The sequence below is a fragment of the Puma concolor genome, chromosome A2 (genome assembly GCF_028749965.1).
Source record: "Puma concolor isolate L17-30 chromosome A2, mPumCon1.1.hap2, whole genome shotgun sequence".
NCBI lineage: Eukaryota > Metazoa > Chordata > Mammalia > Carnivora > Felidae > Puma > Puma concolor.
This window is the reverse complement of record NC_141668.1, coordinates 170,678,142-170,698,746: the sequence shown is the minus strand read 5'-3', so window position 1 is coordinate 170,698,746 and position 20,605 is coordinate 170,678,142. Positions and strand designations below refer to the sequence as shown.

The 20,605-nt window shown below is 60.2% G+C and overlaps 1 protein-coding gene across 1 annotated transcript in view; it reads right to left on the bottom strand.

The window, feature by feature from the left end:
* The window catches only part of GNG7 (G protein subunit gamma 7), a 118,630-nt gene that overhangs the window by 69,876 nt on the left and 28,149 nt on the right, over positions 1-20,605 (bottom strand). The window contains exon 2 of the mRNA XM_086699592.1: positions 18,542-18,599. The gene's annotated coding sequence lies outside the window, so the exon portion shown is untranslated. The remainder of the gene's footprint in view (positions 1-18,541; positions 18,600-20,605) is intronic.

Genomic DNA, 20,605 nt, shown 5'->3' with positions numbered 1-20,605 from the left:
GGTCACCCCCGCCCCCCACTGCACTGCTGACATCATGGTGGGTTGGTCTCTGTGGGGGTGTCCCGGGCGCTGTGGGGCCCTGAGCAGCATCCTTGGCCCCCCACTCCCTCAAAGTCCACAGTCTCCACAACCACACACGTCTCCAAACATGGCCCGTGTCCCCTGGGGCAGGATGGCCCCAGATGAGCCCCTCTGCATTAGGGGGTTCCATCAACCCACAAGGGCCTTTATGTCCCACAATCATCTAACGCCAATTCTAAAGCTTGAAAGTCTGTCTCAAACACAAGTCCAAGTCGCCATGTGGCAGGGTCACCGTGGGTCCCTCTAAGAAACCGTCTGACACAGAGGTAGGCAAACCCTGGCTCTGGGCCTCCTGTCCTTGTAAATAAAGTTTTATTGGCACACGGCCCATTCATTTACAAGGACACAACCAATAGGTCTCGACAGACAAAGTCTGGCCCATCAAGCCGAAAATATTCACTATCTGGCCCTTTACGGAAAAGGTTCGTGACCCCTGGTCTAGGCAAAGCTGGACGGACCTAATGTTCTAGACAGGGCAGATAGACACACACACAAATAATGATGTAATATAGAAACAATTTCACTCGGTGGCACCGGGGGGAACGCAGGGCAGTTCAGAAGGACCGCGTGCAGAGTGGGAGGGAGGCAGCATCCAAGACAGGCCGGGGAAAAGAGGTCTGGCTGGAGGGGGGAGGGGGTGCCTCAGAGCAAAGACCCTAAAGAACAGGGGCAGCTGGGAGGCTGTTTGGAGGGAAGGTGGCCGCACAGATGTCTGGGGGAGGGGGAGGGTGCAGCGAGGCCAAAGAGGCTGACAGACCGAGGCTCTGGTCCTCGGGAGACCAGGAAGGGGGCACCCGGCCGCGGAAGTCACGTGATCTGACGAAGCTCCCTCTGCCCGCCCAGCCCGCTGCGCTGGCCTTTCTCTCCTCCGCGTGACACAGCCCTGCCGGAGGCCCGGAAGCCAGACCTGCCACCACTTCTGGACACTGGGCTGGCTTCTGCGAAGCCGGGTCCTGACCTCTCAGCCGGCCTCCAGCCCCACCCAGAGCTTGCTGGAAACGAGCTTCCTGGAAGCCCCAGGCACGGGGCCACACAGCCCGCTGACACCCTGCCAGGCTGCTGCAGGACCCTTGGCTGCCGCCGAAGGGCCCGGGGGAAGTGTCACGGTGTCGGTGCCCTCCCCCCACCCCTTCCTGCAGAGGACAGCAGCTCCCCGTGCCCAGAGGCTGTGCAGGAGCTCAGGCCCGCGTTCCTGTGGACAGGGGGTGCACTGCATCCCCGTGACCGGCCGCCACCCACCATACAGCGGAGGGGACCCCTGCCAACATCCTCGCATCATCCCGTGACATCAGAGGTCAGAATCGCAGGGCTGCAGGAGTCCAGACACGGCACTGGGCTGGGTTGTTCTCTGGGGAAGTGACCTGGGCGCTCGGGGACTGAGCGGCAGCCCTGGGTCCCACCCCTCGATCCCAGGACCCCCCCAGGGCACGATGGCCACAGACATCTCCAGACACCTCCCGGTCCCCTGGAGGCAGACCCCCGCCACCATGAGGCCCCCCACCCCTGCCTCAGTCCGGTGATAGAAATGACTTGGGAGGCCGCTGGTCAGACCCTGCGTTCAGTGCCCCGTGTGGGCACCTGCGTGTTTGGGGATTACAGTGAGGAGCCTGTGGAGGTGGGGCTCCTGGGCTCACATTTCTGGTTGCCTGATCCCTGGAAAGTGCAGTTCACAGCCTTCTACTTCCCGGCCAAGAATCCAGCCGAGGATCCTGGGTCTGGCAGCGTTTCTGCCACCGGCTGCCCCCAGGCCTGCTCCCAGCAGGTGCTGGGAGGGACCCAGCTGTACCCAGAGGGTGGGCTCTGTCTTCCACACGGCCGCTTGTCAAAGAGCCTGGACTAGGGGTGGCTCTCAGTGGGGCTGTCCCCAGGGGACACAGGATGATGTCTGGGGGCACCTGTGGTTGTCACACTGGGGGGCTCCTGGCATCAAGTGGGTGGGGGTCAGGGACACCACTCGGCCCCCACAGCGCCCAGGACGTCCCTGAACATACGCAGTGCGGAGGGCGACAGACCCTGCATTAAGTATTTGGCAAAAATGGAGTCTGATCCCTGCTCACACTGGACGCCAGAGTAAGTCCTCAGGGGTCAAGCGGTACAAGCCAGGGTGACCCCGGCCTCGATAAGTCACCCCTCTGCTCCCTCTCAGCTCAGGTCGTGCGCTGTGTGTGCACATCAGCGACACGCTGGCTGGGAAGGGAGAGGAAGGTGAAGCCTACGGCGGCCAGGCAGAGGCTCCGGTGGGACAGGGCAGGGCTGGACTGACCCCACGTTTCTGTCACCGGCAACGGGGTGAAGCAGATCTCCAGACGGTATTTCCCAGCCTTCTGGTCAGTTCAGCACAGCACACACACGCGGGAGGCAGGGAAGAAAGCGTGGACAGGCGCCAAGGCCAGCAGCTTGGGCCTGCTGCAGGAGGGGGACCCGAGGAGGACGCACACATGGCCAGAGGGCCCTACAGACGGAGGGGCCTGGAGCCCAGCCACCCCACCAGAGAGCCCGCCCCTCCGGCCTGCACCGTGGGGCTGACATGGCTGCCCTGGCCAGGGCCCCGCACTCGGACGGCCCACCCTGTCCTAACACCGCTCTCCCCGCCCCCAATCTCCCCCCGGGTCTGTGATCGGCCCCATGGCTGAGCCCCACCAAGTGCTCCGGGGACGCCTGGGCAGGTGGGGGTGCGGCACCGGGGGCATCTGAATTTCCGAGCGGAGAGCGACCTGGAGTCCCTCCGGAGTTCAAGCCCGGCTGAACTGCTGTCCTCAGTGGGGCGACCCTGGCCCCACCCCCTCAATGCCAGGAGCCCCCCAGCTGTGACAACCACAGATGTCCCCAGATACCGTCCAGTGTCCCCTGGGCCAGAGCTGCCTTTAGTTGGAAAATGCTGGCCTGGACCAGGAACTGGGCTCCTCCAGGGAGGCTGAGTTGACCCACGGTGGGGGGGCTAAGCCTGCACTTGCCTCTGTGGCCCCCACCCTGCCTCGGGGATTGGGAGCCTCGGCCCCTGCATCAGCCAGGTCGGCGTGGGACCAGCCCAGACAGAGGGGCTCATCCCCCCTTCTGCCTCTGACGCTCCTGCCCATCCCGCGGGGGTTGGCGTGGACGTCCCCTCTCCAGAGACCTCCCTGGGCCGCCGGCTGCAGAGTCTGTCTTCCCGGCCCCTCATCGCCAGGTCGCCAGCACATCTCCCAGGTCGGGTAATGACGACCGACCGTCCACAGCACGTGAACGCCGTTGGGTCAGGACTTGCTGACTCGCCTGGTCGTTCACCCCTCTTTCCCTGCCCAGCTCCTGCCTGTTCACCCCGACGCCTGGTCCCCAAGGCGGAGCACCCCCCTCCTCCGACTGCAGACCGCAGCCCCCAACCTCACTTTCCTTCCTTCCGGACATGTTTTTAAATGGAGTTTTCAGTTGGAATGATTTGGGATTTACAGAAAACTGGCAGAGACAGAAGAGAGAGCTCCGTCCGCCCTCCAACCAGCACCCCTCGTGGGAGCACCCTTCCTCCCAGGGCGCGTCTGTCACAGTGATGTGGCCACACCTGACAAGCGTGACCATCCTGTCTCTGTGGCGTCCTCAGCTCTGCCCCAGTCCCTCGGGTTTTCCTTGCTACCTTCTCAGCAAATCTGAGTGACTTTTCACTTAATAAAGTGTCATTTAGCATTTTTTATTGTTGTTTCTAAGTCAATTCATAAAACTTAAATATCTTCTCAGTTTTAACTTTGAGTCCACTGACTTGATGAACAGAATGCCCATGAGGGGCGCCTGGGGGCTCAGCTGGCTGGGTGTCCGACTCTTGGTTTCGGCTCAGGTCATGACCCCAGGGTCGGGAGATCAAGGCCCACATCAGGCTCCTCGCTGAGTACAGAGCCTGCTTGGGATTCTCTCTTTCTCTCTCTCTCTCTCCCTCTGCCTCTCTCCCTCACTCACTCGCTCTCTCAAAAAATAAAAATAAATAAGTAAATAAAAATAGAGCCTGCAAGAAACAAAAACTCTTTGGAGTCCTCAGGACCCGGATTTGAGAACTTCTGTCCTAAAGCAGGGTCAGAAGACCAGGACCCTCCATGCGGCTCTGCACAGAGTCTTTTTTTTTTTTTTAATGTTTATTTATTTTTGAGAAAGCGAGAGAGACAGAGACAGAGTGTGAGTGGGGGAGGGGCAGAGAGAGAGGGAGACACGGAATCTGAAGCAGCTCCAGGCTCCGAGCGGTCAGCACAGAGCCTGACGCGGGGCTCGAACCCACGAACCGCGAGATCGTGACCTGAGCCGACGTCGGACGCTCAACCGACTGAGCTACCCAGGTGCTCCTTGCTCACAAAGTCTTAATGGCATGTGGCCACATCAACCTGTTGTCTCTGGCAGCTTCCGTGCTGCAAGGGCAATGCTGAGTTGTTACAATGGAGACTTTCTAGCCTGCAAAGGTTAAAAATACTTAAGGCATAGCCCTCCCCAGAAAAAGGTGGCCACCCTCGGTCTAGATTACAGCAAGTCTGTACTGGTGCTTATACACAGCAGGTCCACGCCTTACCAGAGCGCAGGCCCTCGCAGATGCTGGAATATGGTCAAGGTACTCATCACATAACATCTTTTTTAAAAAATTTTTTTTTCAACGTTTATTTATTTTTTTGGGGACAGAGAGAGACAGAGCATGAACGGGGGAGGGGCAGAGAGAGAGGGAGACACAGAATCGGAAACAGGCTCCGGGCTCCGAGCCGTCAGCCCAGAGCCCGACGCGGGGCTCGAACTCACGGACCGCGAGATCGTGACCTGAGCCGAAGTCGGACGCTTAACCGACTGCGCCACCCAGGCGCCCCACATAACATCTTTTAAGGCAAATGCCACTGTGGAACATATTGACCCGTGAGCAGGAGCGAGGCGCCCACCCCCGCTGCCCCGCGGACAGACCCCTGACACACGACGCTCAGGGAGGGAACCCGACACGAGAGGCCACACGGGGTGTGAGTCCACGTGTGTGAAAGGTCCAGAACAGACTCATCCACGGACGGAAGGGGGTTCGCGGGGGCTGGGGGTGATAGTTGATGGGGATGGGGTTGCTTTTTGGGCTGATGGAATTAAATAATGCCATGGTTGCACCAGCATGTAAATGTACTAAAACACACTGAACTGTACGCTTTAAAAGGGTGAACCGTGTGGTGAGTGGATCATATCTCAACAAAGCTGTTATCAAAACATTTTTTTAACCCATAGAATTAAGAAAACAGCCAACAGGCCTGCACTTTGGCCCCCGCTGCCCTCCCCGCACTGCTATCCACACCACAGACACGCTTTCGGCCCCCACCCAGCCCAGAGCAGGGTCCACCCCAAGGGGACACTCAGCCATGAGAACAACAGGACACAGGAAAGGGAAAAGAGTCAAAACCGCTCTCTGTCCAAGCAAATTAGGAAGACCTCGGGCAAGAATGCAACATTTCCAAGCCGTGAAGAGCAAAAGAGAAGATTTCCAGGAACATCCCAGCTGCGGGAGGGCTCCCTGGGCCACGGTGGCAGCCACCTTCCTCATGCCATCGGCACCCCTGGCTGGAAGCTGGAGCTGCACACAGAAGCAGCCCGCGGGGTGGGAGTGCAGGCTGTGCTCGGGCTGTTCTGTGCCCCTGGGCCCACCCTCCCAGCTGGGTTTCCGCCTTCCTTTATAAAAGGGGTGAAGGATGGGGTGAAGGCTCCCCTGCGGGCAGAGGGCCCCAAAGGTCGGAGCATAGCTCGACTAAGTGACTTGCAAACAGAGGCCCATCTATGTGGCTTTGACCGGCTCTGGGGCCGCCTCCTGGGGCGACCCAGCCCCCCTTCCCTCGGGCACAGCCTCCCTTACTGAGGACGGAGTCCAACCCCCTTCCCATGGTGCACTGAATAACGACCCCCCAGACTCATGCCCACGGGAGCCTCAGAAGGTGCCTGACACGAACCGAATTGTGTCCCCCAGGTTCCTATGTTGAAGCCCTAACCCCCAATGTGATCATGGTTGGAGATTGGGCCTTATAAGAGGTGATCAATTTAAACGAGGTTACAAGGGCGGCCCTGGTCTGCACAGAACGACGGCCCTGCGGGGACACGGCCAGAGGTCAGATCTGCACACCCAGGAGAGCGGCCTCAGCAGGACCCAGCCCTGACCACAGCCTGGTCTCAGACCTCCCGCCTCTAGAACCGTGAGGATGGACACTTCACTGTTTAGCTGCCCCCTCGGTGGGACTTGGTTAGAGCAGCTGGAGCTCTGGGGACCTTATCTGAACATGGGCGAAGTCTCTGCAGGTGTGACTGGTTCGATTAACATGAGACCATGCAGGATCAGGGTGGGCCCCCACCTGGGGGGTCTGGTGTCCTTATCGGAAGAGAGACACGCAGGGAGAGGCAGGCGCTGTGGGGACAGGCCACGGGCTGCTGGGCCCCCAGGAACTGGAGGAGGGGGGAGGAACCATCCCCTGGAACCTCTGGAGGGAGCTTGGCCCCACCACACTGTGACCTCAGCCATATGGCCCCGGAACGTGGGAGAACGAAATTCTGTGTTTAAAAAAAAAAGTTTGCTTTTGAAAGAGAGAGAGAGTAGAGGGGGGGAGAGAGAATCCCAAGCGGGCTCCACCCGGAACTGATACCAAGAGTCAGATGCTCAGCCGAAATGCTCCCAAAATTCTGTGGTTTTAAGCCCCCTGGTTTGTGGTCTTTTGTCACAGTGGCCCCAGGACACTGGCACACGCCTCTCTGGTCTCCCCCCAACCCCACGCCGACTGCATAGGAGGAGCCAGCTCAACCCACCGCGTCTACAAGAAACCACTCGGAGTATCTGTGCGTGGCCTTCACCCACCCTTGGCCGCGGAAGCACCCCCACTCCCCTAGGTGGCTGCCACCTGGTGCCTTTTCCGGATTGCTTTTCAAAAACATTTTGTTGTAATTTTGATGGGCTGTATCAGTCCCCTCTGGCTGCCATCGCAGAACGCCACGGACAAGGCGCCTTAAGCCACAGGCCTCACTTCTCACTTCAGGAGCCTGGAAGTATGAGATCACGGCTCCGGGCAGCGTCCCTGGTAAGGGTGCGCTTCCTCGCGGGGAGACTCCTCGCTGTGGCCCACCGCGGGGCCCCACCCTCAGGACCTCACCCGACAGCATCACCTCCCCCCCACCCCCCTGCTCAGGGCATCCACGTACGAATTCGGGGGATGCAAACACTGGGTCCCTGACGTGGGGGTACGTTATCATCATCAAACGCCCACTACACGCAGGCCAGGACCCGGGCCGGCGCGGGTGGGCAGGTCCCCTGTGGCTCCACCCCCTGGCAGGTGAGCTGACCTGGTGCCCTGCGCACAGGGGCCTGTGGGCCTGGCACTCCCCTGCCCCACTTTGTGCTTTGCAGGAGTGCACCTCCCCCTGCCGGAACTCAGCCAGCAACTCTGCCTGGAAGGAGACGGAGCGTGTCCCGGAGAGACCCCGACGCCGGCCATGGTGGTCGCTTCCAGGCAGGGTGGCCGAGAGCACAAGGGGAGGGGGACGCCATTCTCCTCCTGTGTCATTTGCACCTTGGGAATTTTTATTCCAGGGCACACTTATTTGTGCAAAAAGCCTGTATTTCCTCCGAGGGCCGTGCGGGTCCAAGTGGGGGCGGGTGAGGGAGAAGTCACATCTTGGATTTCGCAGCTCAGAAGGGGCTCCCCTGTGTCCTGGGGGGCAGACCCGTGTCCTGGGGTGAGGTGTCAAACCAAAACGGAAAGGTATTTTATCCCCAAAAGAATTCCAAGCAGGGACTCAAACAGGTAGTTTCACCCCCACGTTCATAGCAGCGCGATTGACAGCAGCCACGAAAAGGGTGGAGACAACCCGTGTCCATCCGCGGATGAAGGACGAACGCGGTGTGTCCATCCACATGCCGAAGTAGGATCCAGTCTCAGGAAGGAAGGACGTCCTGCCTCCTGCCACCGCGTGGATGGACCCGGAGGACACTGTGCGTGGTGACAGGAGCCAGACACAGAAGGACACGTCCCGCGTGACCCCACTCACAGGGGGTCCCCAGAGGAGTCCCGTCCACAGAGCCAGAGCATAGACGGTGGGAGCCAGGGGTGGGGCAGGGGCGGGGAGTCCCTGCTTCATGGGGACAGCGTCTCGGTCTGGGGAATGGAAAGTTCTGGAGACGGATGGCGGGATGGCGGGGACGGCTGCACGACAGTGTGAGTGTGCCTGATGCCGCTGAGCTGTGCACTTAGACGTGGTTAGGATCATGAATTTTTTGTAAAGTTTGCTCCTTTATTTTGAGAGAGAGAGAGAGAGAGAGAGAGAGAGAGAGGGAGGGAGGGAGTGCTTCAAGTGCTCATGAGGCCGTCTCTGTCCCCAGTTTGTCGTGTGTGGCACAATGTGGCCTGTGCACAAATGTGGCAGCCCTGGTGGCCTCGTGGTGCAGGTGACTGTCCCCAGCCGCCCCCTCTGCTGGGCTCCCTCCAGGAGCAAGCCGGTCTTCGGGGAAGCGTGCACAGACCAGCTCTGGCAACCTTCCCTGGTAGGTGCCAGGAAGGGGGTGCAGGTGGCGGGCAAGGAACCGCAGTCCCTCCCCTCCCGGCGTCCCAGGTGTTCACCTGGAATGCAGAGGCCCGCCCCGAGGACAGGAAAACAAGGCCAGCTCGGGACACACAGCTGCCGCCTGTGGCCGTCCTTCCTGGGGGATGCGGGCCGGGCCCGCGGAGGGGGGACTCCATTCGCTGCTTTCCCAGGGGCGTGGGCTCCCGGCCAGGGGCACGTTCTGTCCCCATGGTTCTGACACTTCCTTCTCGCCCGGCCAGAGGGAAGGGCGCTGGGACAAGAGCAGGGGTCCAGGGCTCACCGCCAACCTGCCGAAGGGCGGGGGGCCTCTCACGCAGCCCCGGCGTTTCCACGGATACCGGAGAAGCTGGAGGGAGGAGGGAGGCAGGGCCCAAAGACGCAGGGCTCTGGGGAGTGACCCCCAATGACCACAGGCGGAAGGGACTCACTGCCCGTGCACCCAGGCCTGGGGAGCTGCGCCCTCACGGACTCCCTGCAATAACCCGGGGCGTCAGGGTGGAAGCCGGTTTCACCGAAGGGCAGGTGAGGGCTGAGCTCCCCGGGCCTGGCTCCGAGGCCCACTCCCAGCCCCAAGCTGGCCTGGCCAGCAGCACCGTGGAAACAGCCCTAAAGCCCCCGGGGACCTCTGCCCGCCATCGCTGGGGTGACTGGGCACCCTCACCTCTGCACCTCAATTTCCTAATCTGGAAAACATGGTCAGTCCGTCGTTGCCATGGGTGGGCCTGGAATCCTCTGCCCTTGGCCTCTCTGCTCCCTCTCCCTCAGCCTGTGCCATAGGTCCTGGCAGCGGCCTCAGCTCCCGTGCCCCTGGAGGATCCCCCTGCATCCAGTCAGCTCCAGGGCCTTATCAACCTCAACTCGGACCTCACTTCCTCCAGGAAGGCCTCCTTGAATACCTGCTCTCACTCCGAGGCAGTATTGTCAGCCATCAGCTCTCTCACCTGGGGTCTCACCCAGGGCAGTCCTGCCCCAGGGGACACCAAGTGAGGCAGGGACATCTGTAGCTCCCACGACTGGGGGACCTCTTGGCGTCGAGTGGACGGGGCCCTGGATGCTGCTACCCCACTCCCCAGTGCCCCGCTGGCTCCACCCCATGGCACCAGGACACAGAAGGGACACAGAGGGCCTGGTTAACGGTTTGCCAGGTATGACCCCAGCCGGAGTCCCCACTGCTGTCTGTCTTCCCGCGTAGTCTGTGTGCCTATCCTCACACCTGCACCCCCGGCCCCTGTCAAGGACACACACCAGGAGCACTGCCAGACCTGGCCCTCTGTCCCTCCGGCCGCCGCTGGCTTGGCGGGCCTGCCTCCCGAGGGCAAGAGGGCGCCTGGCTCCCGCCCCGAGAGCCTGCCTCTCGCAGGAGCAGAGCTCGGCTCGGCGGGAACATTCGTCAGGGAGCCAGGGAACGGCATGTCACATTCCGGGAGGCTAATGAGTTCAGACCTCAGCTCCGGCGATGACTCCGCCAAGGAAGCTGCACGTGATCATTACTCGTCCCGGGTTCTGCTCACTGTCCCTGACGGGTCACTGGTCCCGCTCGCAGGCTCGCCTCTCTGTGCGGGAGGTCAGGCGAGGACTGTCCCAGGGCCACCTTCCCCCCTTCGTTCACCCACTCGCTGAACCCCCGCGAGGGGTCGGACGAAACCCCCGACCTGCAGGTTTCACGACCGGGCCCGGAGGACAGACGCGGCTCGTCTGAATGTCACAGAACACTTAAGGTACTTGGCCCCTCTGCCACGATCTTCTCATCCATGAAATGGGGACAATTGGGCCCTCAACTCAGGTCTCACGGGCCCGAAATCAAGGGACTGGCCGGGCTGAGCTCTCATCTGGGACTCGGGACCCCCGGCCAGCTCATGTGAGTGGCTGGCAGAATCCACTCCCCTGTGGGACTCAGGTCCCCGTTCTCCTTCTGGCTGTCGGACGGCGTTTGCTCTGAGTGTTCCTGACGTGGCCGCTTGCTTTCTCCAAGGCCAGCACATTGCTACTGCCGCTGCTGTGCTCTGTCTGTCTGTCTCCGTCTCTCTCATTTTGGCAAAAACCCAACAAACACATGCCTCCACGTCACCCGTCGTCATGTGTCCAGGTCATTAGTGGCAAGGGGATTCCTATCAGTGTGCAGTGGGCGCCTTTAGCCTTTTCATCCCATCGAGGCAGAGACACCTGTGTCTGTTTCCCGGGCCTCCGCCCGCCGGCCCGACACACGCCAGCGACCAGAGCTCTCTCCACCTGACGGACGTGTAACAGTCCCGCATGCGCCTACGCGAGGCAAAGCCAAATCTGCGCGTGTGCTGAATGGCTGGGAACCGCACACGCAGGGTCCCCACGCCAGTTTCCCGGTTTAGCACCACAGTGACGAGAGATGCTGCCCCTGGGGGAAGCGGGACGGAGGGGGTACGGGATCAGGCCTCAGGAGTGACTGTGACTTCCAATGGATCTGTAATTATTTCAAAATACAAGTGTTTTAACAATTAGGTGAAGCGATGGCACCCGGGCGGCTCAGCCGGTTAGGCGTCCGACTCCTGGTTTCCGCTCAGGTCACGATCTCACGGTGTTGTGGGTTCGAGCCCCGCGTCGGGCTCTGTGTTGACCGCATGGAGCCTGCTTGGGATTCTCAATCTCTCTCTGTCCCTGTCTCTGTCTCTCTGTCTCTCTCCAAATTAAAAAAATAAAAACCAAGCGAAGCTGTGAGTACATCCGGGTGTAACTGGGACAAGACGGGCCGTGCATTCCGCAAACGCGCCCTTTCTCCCCCAGTCCTGACCCCCCAGTCCCGGTGATGCTGCCAGCACGGAGGGGGCGGACGAGGCATCACCTGCCCAGCCCTGGTCGAGGCTTTGGGCCGGCTGTCTCGAAGGAGTGCACTCCCTTCTTTCCCTTGGTGGCCGACAGGATTCTAAGAGCCCCAAATCCCTGCTCCCTGGTGAACACGCTGTGTAGACCAACCTTCAGTGTGGACAGGACCCGGGAACATGGTAAGATACTATTTCCTGCTGAGGCTATTTGGGTTTTTTGTTTGTTTCTTTGTTTGTTTGTTTGTTTTTAGAAAGAGACAGAAGGAGCACACACATGCACAAGCAGGGAAGAGGCAGAGAGAGAGAGAGAGCGAGAGCGATAGCGAGAGAGTCTCAAGCAGGCTCCATGTGGCACGGAGCCCGACACAGGGACCGAGCCCATAACACTGGAATCACGACCTGAGCCAAATCGAGAGTCGGATACTTAACCGACTGAGCCACCCAGGCGCCCCATGCTTAGGCTATTTTGTATGGAAGAAGGGGTTTGAGTGACGTAATTAAGCCCCCAGATCGGTTGACTTTGAGTTAATAAAAAAAAGGGAACACACGTGGGTGGGCCTGGCCTAATCAGGTGAACCCTTCAACGGGTCAGAGACCTTCCGGAAGTAAGAGACTGGAAGCAGGAGGGGGCCAGTGGAGGAGACCATGTGGCCCCTGAGAGCCTAGGGTGGCCCTTTGCTGGCCGCTAGCAAGACAGCAGGGATTGCAGTCTGATGACAAAGAAGCTGAACCCTGACGACAGACCGAGTGAAACTGGAGGCAGGTCCTTTCTCAGTGAAGCCTCAATGACACCTCAAGGCTGGCCAAGCCCGGTGAGGCCCTGGGCACAGATCCCAGCCACGCAGTCCACACCGCTGCCCTGCAGACCCAGGAGCGGATAAGCCGCGTGGAGCTCGCTGTGTGTGGTGATGTTACGCAGCCCCGGCTAGCTAACACACTCTAGGTGACGGCTCTCCCATCACTTCCACGTTCGGTCACACACGACAGATGCTCCTTTCGCTCGGAAACTCCAAGGCCGTGGGGAGCGGGGAGCCGGGAATCGTGCACGGAGCCCAAGACAGGTCTTTATTACAAAGCCCGGTACCAGCCCTCCAAAGGCCTCCCCTCCAGTTGCCATCACATGGGGGGCACCTGCGACAGAGAGCACCGTCTGTGGCAGTCTGTGGCAATCGAGGCAAGCACCCCGCCCCCCACCCCACACCTGCATCTCCCGCACCTGCTCAGGCCTCCGCCGCCGGGCTGATGTCGGCCCCGGAGTCCCTCTTGCTGCCTCCTGCTGCTGAGCACATCTCCAGGCCGTCCCTTCCCCTCTGTCCTGCGTACCCCGACCCTGCCCTCGGGGCTTCCGCAGACAGATGTGAGCAGTGAGCCCAGCGGGGCCCAGGCGCACGGACGTTTGCTGACCAAATGATTGGGAGGGAAGGAAAATAAGGAACCGACAACCCACCGGCTCCAAGGGAATCAGGCCGAGAATGGGCCCTGGGAAGATGCGGGACCCCCCGTGCCCACCCGGGGGAGGCCCTCGGCGGCTTCCACCCGGCTACCGGCTCCCCCGCCCCCACCTTCCTGTCCCACGTGACTGTCTCCCTGTGTGTTTTGAGTCAAGAGGCTGCACTTTGATGAGTAGCGAGCGGGGCGTGTGCGCACCATGCCCTGCCCCGAGGGAGGCCGACTATGCCAGCAGTTGCCCAGCAACGCACACGTGCCCGCGATGCGTGGCCTCCGCTCCTGAGTTGCCACTGGGCTGCTCCGCTCCAGCAGCCCCACGGACGGGTCCCCTGCCCCGGTGATCTCCCACGTGAGACTCCCTGGGTCTGCGTTGCCAAATCAGTAAAATCCGACGGAAACCTGTGGTGTGCCTTGGCCCGCAGGGTCAGGAAGACGGCTTGGGTGGGACCCAGGCAGTGACGCACGTGGACAGTGAGGCAGCACCCTGACTCCCTGTGGGAGCTGAGAATCCTGCACGGCCGGGACCTCTCGCCTCGCCACGGCGGACACTGGGGCAGGTCACTGTCTGGGGGTGTCCTGGGCGCCGTGGCGGCGGAGCAGTATCCCTGGGCCCCCCGCTCAATGCCAGGAGCTTCCCGGTCGTGACGGCCACAGACCTCCCAGGACGTGGGCCCCTGGGAGAGCCCCGGGGAGAGCCTGGGTTAGAGGGTCAAGCTCACGTCGGAGCCACCGCTGCTGCCTTGGGAAGGGCCCACGTCCTGTCTGCCGGATCGGAGCTGCGGGCTACAGGATGAGGGTCTCCGGCACCGCGGGCTGCGGCAGGGCCCCCTGGGCCCGCTTCACATGGCACCGCCTGACTATGCGTGCGCCGTGTACGTTTCTGCTGGAAAAGCAGCGGCAGTCCGTGACCTTTTCGTGAGCAGAACGCTTTAAGATTTCGACTGTGGGTCTTGGCAGTTTGTGCAGGAGGACAGCTCGTCCGCAGAAAGAACTGATAATAACGTGCATTTCCACAAGCCTGGGAAGGACTTGAGGCGGGGAACCAGCCGGGGGTGGCGGGGGCAGCGGGCTCTGACTGGAGGGCTGGGGCTGCGGTCTGATCCGCTCGAGGACCACTCCAGAGATAAAAGGCTCCGACGGTGCTCTCGGCAGGAATGTTCACCCCCTCCCGCGAGAACAAGCGGCAGTCAGGAAAACACACGCAGTCGTTTGAAGGTCACGGAGTGCTTCTGTGCTCTACGCAGCGCGCAAGAAGGCTGGAGAACGCCGGTCCTTGTCCGGGCGCTCTCCCCCTCCCTCCGCACCATGGGCATCACGGCCGGCCACTCTGTCGGGGCTGAGCAGAGACCCTGGCCCCTAGTCCCTCGATGCTACACCCCTAGTATGACAACCACAGATGGCCCCGGACACAGCACAGTGTCCCCTGGGGACAAGACGGCCCCCAATGAAGAATCAGAGATTTAACCTAACACATGCAAAATATCATTTTCACTGCGGCCCATTTCAGGTGCTCAGCGGCTGCCGGTATTCGTGCCGGTGGTTCATGCCTACCTACCATGCTGGAAACTGCAGCTCAAAGACAATGTCACATCCAAAGGAAAGCTAGCGCCACAGTGGCCTGGTGAGCCCAGGTGATGCCCAGGGTGAAAGTCCAGAGCCCTCAGGGCACAGGGGGCCTGAGCCGAGGTCCCTGGCAGCGGCAGCCTGAAGGAACTGAAGGAACGCTGGGTGCCTCTCCAGGAGGCCTCGGCTGCGGTCTCAGCCCCCAGAGCTCCGAGGCTGTGGGAGGGCCAGCGGCTGGGAACCCGATAAAGACAGTGTGAGAGAGATCATTAAGATAGCGTCCTCGTTCTGCCCCCAGGAGATCCTGGGCCACGTCTAGGGACATCTGTGGTCATTACACGGGGGGGGGGGGGGGCTCCTGGCATCGAGGGGGTGGGGCCAGAGATGCTGCTCAGCCCTCACAGAGCCCCGGACGCCCCCAGAGAGTGACCCGCCTGACCTTAGTGGTGCTGGGGCGGGGGGAGCCCACAACGGATCTCCAGTTCTTGCTAGCAGGTCAGCTCTGTGGAACCAAGGGTTTTCCCCATGTGGTCACTGCCGTTTCTCCGTGGCCAGGCCCAGGCACACACTCGGAAATCCCTGCTAAGGGAAGGGCTACCCTGTGCCCCGGACGTAACCACCCCAGAGACCGCACTAGAACGTGTGACACAGGCCAGATTCCACACCTGGGAGGCCCGAGGCAGCTTCTGAGGGTTTGTGCCCTTTAGGTGAGTCCCAAAGGAAGGGACTGTACCGGGCCAGAGGCACCAGCCACTGCTCCACATCATGGAGGGGGGAACATTCCAGAAGCCAGACTCGGTCCCCGAGGTGGGGGTTGCGGCAGCCAGGCTGCCCACCCCCAATCCTGTGCCTTTGCTTCTGTGCTATGGCCTCTGCTCTGGCCACTGGGCCATGCCCGGGTCGAGTGGGTTTCGGGGTGCAGGTGTGCCGGTACCCTGAGCCCCCAAGGTCACAGGCCAGTGCTTCCTTCTCCCTCCTTAACCCGGTGAAAGGGGCCAGCTGGGGCCTGGGTCCATGGAGGCTCTGGATCTGTAAGGGGAATGGGGGCGGGGGGACAGAGTGACCCTGGAACTCTCGGTGCTGGCATGTCCTGGAGAACAGGGACAGGGTAGTCACAGAGCTCCAACAAGGGTGGGGGAGAGCTGGAAATACCACACCTGCGCCCACAAAGGCTGGAGGCCCAAGGGGGGCAGACCCCGTGGACCTTCTCTGCCCCCTTGTGGTCGCCAGCGGGAACTGCAGCATCCTGTGGGGCGGGCAGAGGGGGGACCCCTGAGCCCCAAGCCGCCAGAGCAAACACCCCAAACTCCCGGTCGTCCTTGAGCTCTGACATCTGTTGGAGGGCTGGTTCTGCCGTCAAGACAGGTGGCGGGGCCCCTGCTCGGCGACACCCCGGCTGCTCAGGTGGTAAACCCTGGCCAGGGTCTCGCGTGTCTGTGCACCTGCAGGTGAGCAGACTGTGTTCAACGAGTGAGTACCAAATTAGCACGTAACCAGGGAAAGCCCGGCAGCCCCCTGGAGGGGGCAGGGGGCAGGCTCACCGTTGTGACAGAGAGCTCCCCGCGGGACCTGCCCACGGAGCACCTGCTCACCACACCACTCCACGCCCCTCTGCACGCTGCCCCGCGTCCCCCTGGGGCAGGGGGCAGGCTCACCAGTCTGTCTGCTTCAAAGATTTAAGCATAAAAGATGCAATCCGCACAAAGTGCAGGTTAATTGCTCTTTGTCATCTTGAAATTTGGGGGCACGCCAAAGACAACACATTCCCTACGAGAACGCCCACGGTGAGTAGAGGGAACAGCGCGCTCCGAAAAACATTCGCGGCCTACGTGACGGACACCAGACGGCATCCAAACGGAGAAAGACAGGAAGTTCCGACACACATGTCAGAAGAGTTCAAACACGTCGATGAGACAGAGGCCCCGCTGGGAAGGTCAGTAAAGAGCACAGCCAGGCCGCGCACAGAACACACAGCTCAGGGGAGAAACTGAAGCCCGAATGACCTGGACTCGGCAGCCCTGAGGCGGCCTGGCTGCTCCCCGGGGACGGTGCGTTCCTGGAGGGCACTGGGGCTGTCGGACAGGCGACGAGGACACCCGGACTCTCTGTCTCTCTCTCACACGCACGGCAAGCACACACGTGAGCATGTACCCCAAACGACAACCAGCCAAGGGTGTATTAAGTTTGCACAGAGACAGTCATCCCGGAATATGAAAGAAAGAAAGAGAGAAAGAGAAGAGAAAAACAGGAAAACACCCCCCCAACCCACCCAGAGACTAATTAAATCAGTTATAAAATTATTTTAAAAGAAATGTGGCACAGGGGCGCCTGGGTGGCTCAGTCAGCTAAGCGTCCGACTCTTGGCTTCTTCTCAGGTCATGGTCTCACGGTTCGTGGGTTTGAGCCCCGCGTCAGGCTCTGTGCTGACAGTGTGGAACCTGCTCGGGATTCTCTGTCTCCCCCTCTCTCTGCCCCTCCCCACTCCCACTGTCTCTGTATCTCTGAAATAAATAAATAAGCTTTCAAAGAAAAAAAAGAAACGTGTTACAATTCGCCTAGAATGTGGGATGCTAAGCCAGCGTCCGGAAAGATGACGGAAACACAGGTTTCCTGTCGAGGAAAGACGCCCCTCAAGCAGAACCAGCACGTTACAGAGTAAATCCTTTGGCTCTAAAATCACGCGTGTGGATGTAACTCCCGGAGATCCGGGCAGAACGCGCCCCAAGACGTCAGCATGGCCGGCGCTGGGCGGGGCCTTTAGGAAACTCTGCGGCCCCTTTGTGTGCGTTTACACTTCTTTTTTTTTTTTTTTAACGTTTATTTTTGAGACAGAGAGAGACAGAGCATGAATGGGGGAGGGGCAGAGAGAGAGGGAGACACAGAATGGGAAGCAGGCTCCAGGCTCTGAGCCATCAGCCCAGAGCCCGACGCAGGGCTCGAACTCACGGACCGCGAGATCATGACCTGAGCTGAAGTCGGACGCTTAACCGGCTGAGCCACCCAGGCGCCCCTACACTTCTTTAACAGGACAGCGGTCTGCCTCCAGCTGGCCGGCTGCCCTGTGAGCCGGCCTTCACACGGGAAATCTGTGTGGGTCCCACCGGGCGCCCACACGTCACGCCCACCCCAGGGCTCCTGTTTCTGCTCTTGGTCTCTGTCCTCAGGGACAGCCTCTCTCCTGAGCTGAGCCCATGACCACTGCGAGCTTACTGAGGGGCACCTCACAGGCCAGAAAGCTCACCGGGTGGAAACATGGTTGGAGGAGTCGGCAGCGAGGGTGCCAGGGCGTGAAATCACCCCCCACGCAGTCTTCCTGGCACACATCCACAGAGTCCCCGTTCCCTCCCCAGCCCCTGGCGGCCACCAAGCACCTTCCCGTCCCTGCAGACCAGCCTTTGCTAGAAACCTCCCCGAGACGGACCCACAGCACGTGCGTCTTCTGGGGCTGCCTCCTTCTGACGTTTTTTCTTTTGGACTCAGGCGCAGACACACAGCTTGGGAATATCCAACATCACAGAGACATCCGATCTCCCTCAAATTTACCGATAAATCAAACACAACCCGAATCAAAATTCCCTCGGCATTTCGGTTGGAAGCCAGAGGTTGACTCTAAGTGAAGATCACAGATCACACGACAGAGAAAACCGCTGGAGGGTGGCGGAGACCTCCGCGGGCAGGTGCAAGGGGAGAGACGTGGGGCTACCGCAGGCCGAGCCGCCTCGCCCAGCTCACCTTCACGCCGTCCCTCCTCCCACACGACAGAAGCCACCCAACACCCTCTGGAAATGAGACCAGATGGACAGACGGCCGAAGTCAAGAGAGCAGGATCTCAGCCTTGTTTGTCTCTACGGCTACCTTGGTAAAAAGAGTGCCCCTGAGGCCACGTAGTGCCTCCCAGCCGCCAGGACGGGCGCCAGCTTTGAGATAACGTCTGTCACATCCAGTGACTCAGCTCTGGTCCTGCCAGTGGCTGCCCTGCACGCCCCGCTGAAGCCTTTTGGGTGAGGCGCCCGCCTCCACAGCAAGCCACCACCCCCCCCGCCTCAGCCCGGCCCAGAATGGCCAGCCATTCAACGTCCCCTTGAACTCTGACGGTCGAGTAGGAGACACGTCACGGCACTGACCTGTGCACGAGGCTTAGCTGTCCTCAGCGCCGAGGCTCAGGAACCCGATGTCCGCTCCCTGGAAGAAAAACGGAACAGTTCAGTGGAGCACCATTTGGCCAGAAACACGTGTTCGGCAGCGGCAGTGAGGAAGGGTCTGGAGCTCACGGTCAGACCGTCATGAAGGCCTGCCTTTCGGCTGCTCCGCCAGACTCAGGACCTCCCGGTGCAGAAGTGGAACTTGACGTACTTTACCAGAAAGGTCTGTTAGAAATTTGCGAGGTCGTCCCTACTAAATTCTCCAAATGCTCCCAAACTAAACAGGAAAGGATTGGATGCTCACGTGACCTTTCATGCCTTATCAGGATGTTCTCCTACATGACTTGACTCTCAGAGTCCCCTGTGAGGAAAAGGTGGAAACTGAGTCAACCCCCTGCCCCAGGGCACCCACCAGGTCACCGGGGTCTGCCTGCCGAGATGTGAGGACCAAATGCAAGGTGGGATCCAGGATGGGGTCCCGGGGCAGGACAAGGACCACAGGGGCAAACTGGTGAAATCCGAACAAAGAGTGGGGCTGAGGGGCACCTGGGTGGCTCAGTCGGTTGGGCGTCCGACTTCAGCTCAGGTCACGATCTCGCGGTCCGTGAGTTCAAGCCCCGCATCGGGCTCTGGGCTGATGGCTCGGAGACTGGAGCCTGCTTCCGATTCTGTGTCTCCCTCTCTCTCTGCCCCTCCCCCGTTCATGCTCTGTCTCTCTCTGTCCCAAAAATAAATAAATGTTAAAAAAAAAAAAAAAGAGTGGGGCTGGGTTCATGGACGTGCACGGTCGTCACAAATGCACTGTGGTTCTGGGAGGTACGGCCACAGGGGAGGCTGAGTGAAGGGCAGACAGGAAGCCTATCTTTTAATCAAATTTTTCTTCATTTTTATTTTAGAGAGAGAGAGAGTGGGAAAGAGGAACAGAGACAGAGAGAGAGAGAGAATCCCTAGCAGGCTCTATGCTCCCCACAGCTTGATCCCACCGTCCTGGGATCATGATCTGAACTGAAATCAAGAACACATTCAACTGACTGACAGCCACTCAGGTGCCCCAGACAGGAACTCTGTTTGAAATTCTCCTGAAAATCTAAAATTATTTTAAAATTGAAAACTTATTTTTAAAAAACCCAAAAACTCAAAAGATGCCGGCTCCCTTTTCTCAGAGTTCAGGGCCATTGTGTTGTCAACCTGGGGCCAGGATGGAGAAGCGAAGTGCCCACCATCACCTGCAGGTGGCGCCGCTGCCTCAGTAACGCCCCAGACGCGGCTGGGGAGCTGCTGGAGCGCCCCGCAGAGGCCAGAGGGCGCCTCGCTGCTGGGGGCGGCGGGTGGTGAGAAACAAGGGCCCGTCCAATATGCGCCCCCTACCCGCCCTGGAGAACGCCCTTCACTCACTTCAGCCTTGTAGGGGACGTCCGCACATACGATCATTCAAGTTTTTATTTCTGACTCAATTAAAGACTCACGAGAAGGTGCAAAAACCGTGCACAGGGGTCCTGGGCACCTCGCACCCAGCTCCAACTGTGCTGGCTCCCTGCACAACCAGGGGCCGTTGTCCAAACCAGGAAACTGACCCATCACTAGGCATTGTTTTCTAAGGCCTTCTTACCGAGACACGGTCCTCAGGCCACACAGTTAATTCACACACAACACACAGTTCGGGGCTTTTTACTATTTTCACACTTGTGCAACCATCGCCACAAACAATTTTAGGACTTTTGCATCACCCCTGAAGGAAGCCCCATCCCCATCAGCCATCACCCCTCCCCAGCACCCCCGGCCCCCACGAGCCCCCTCCCTGTCCCTGGATGAGCCTGTTCTGGGCGTTTCACACACGTGGACTCACACCCCGTGTGGCCTCTCGTGTCTGGTTCCCTCCCTGAGCGTCGTGTGTTCAGGATCCGTCCGCAGGGCGGCGGGGGTGGGCGCCTCGCTGCTGTTCATGGCCAATCATGTGCCCGTGCGTGGACGGACACACTGCGTGTACCCCTTTGCTGCTGATGGGCACTTGGGTGTTTCCACCTCCTGGTTGCTGCTGCTATGAAT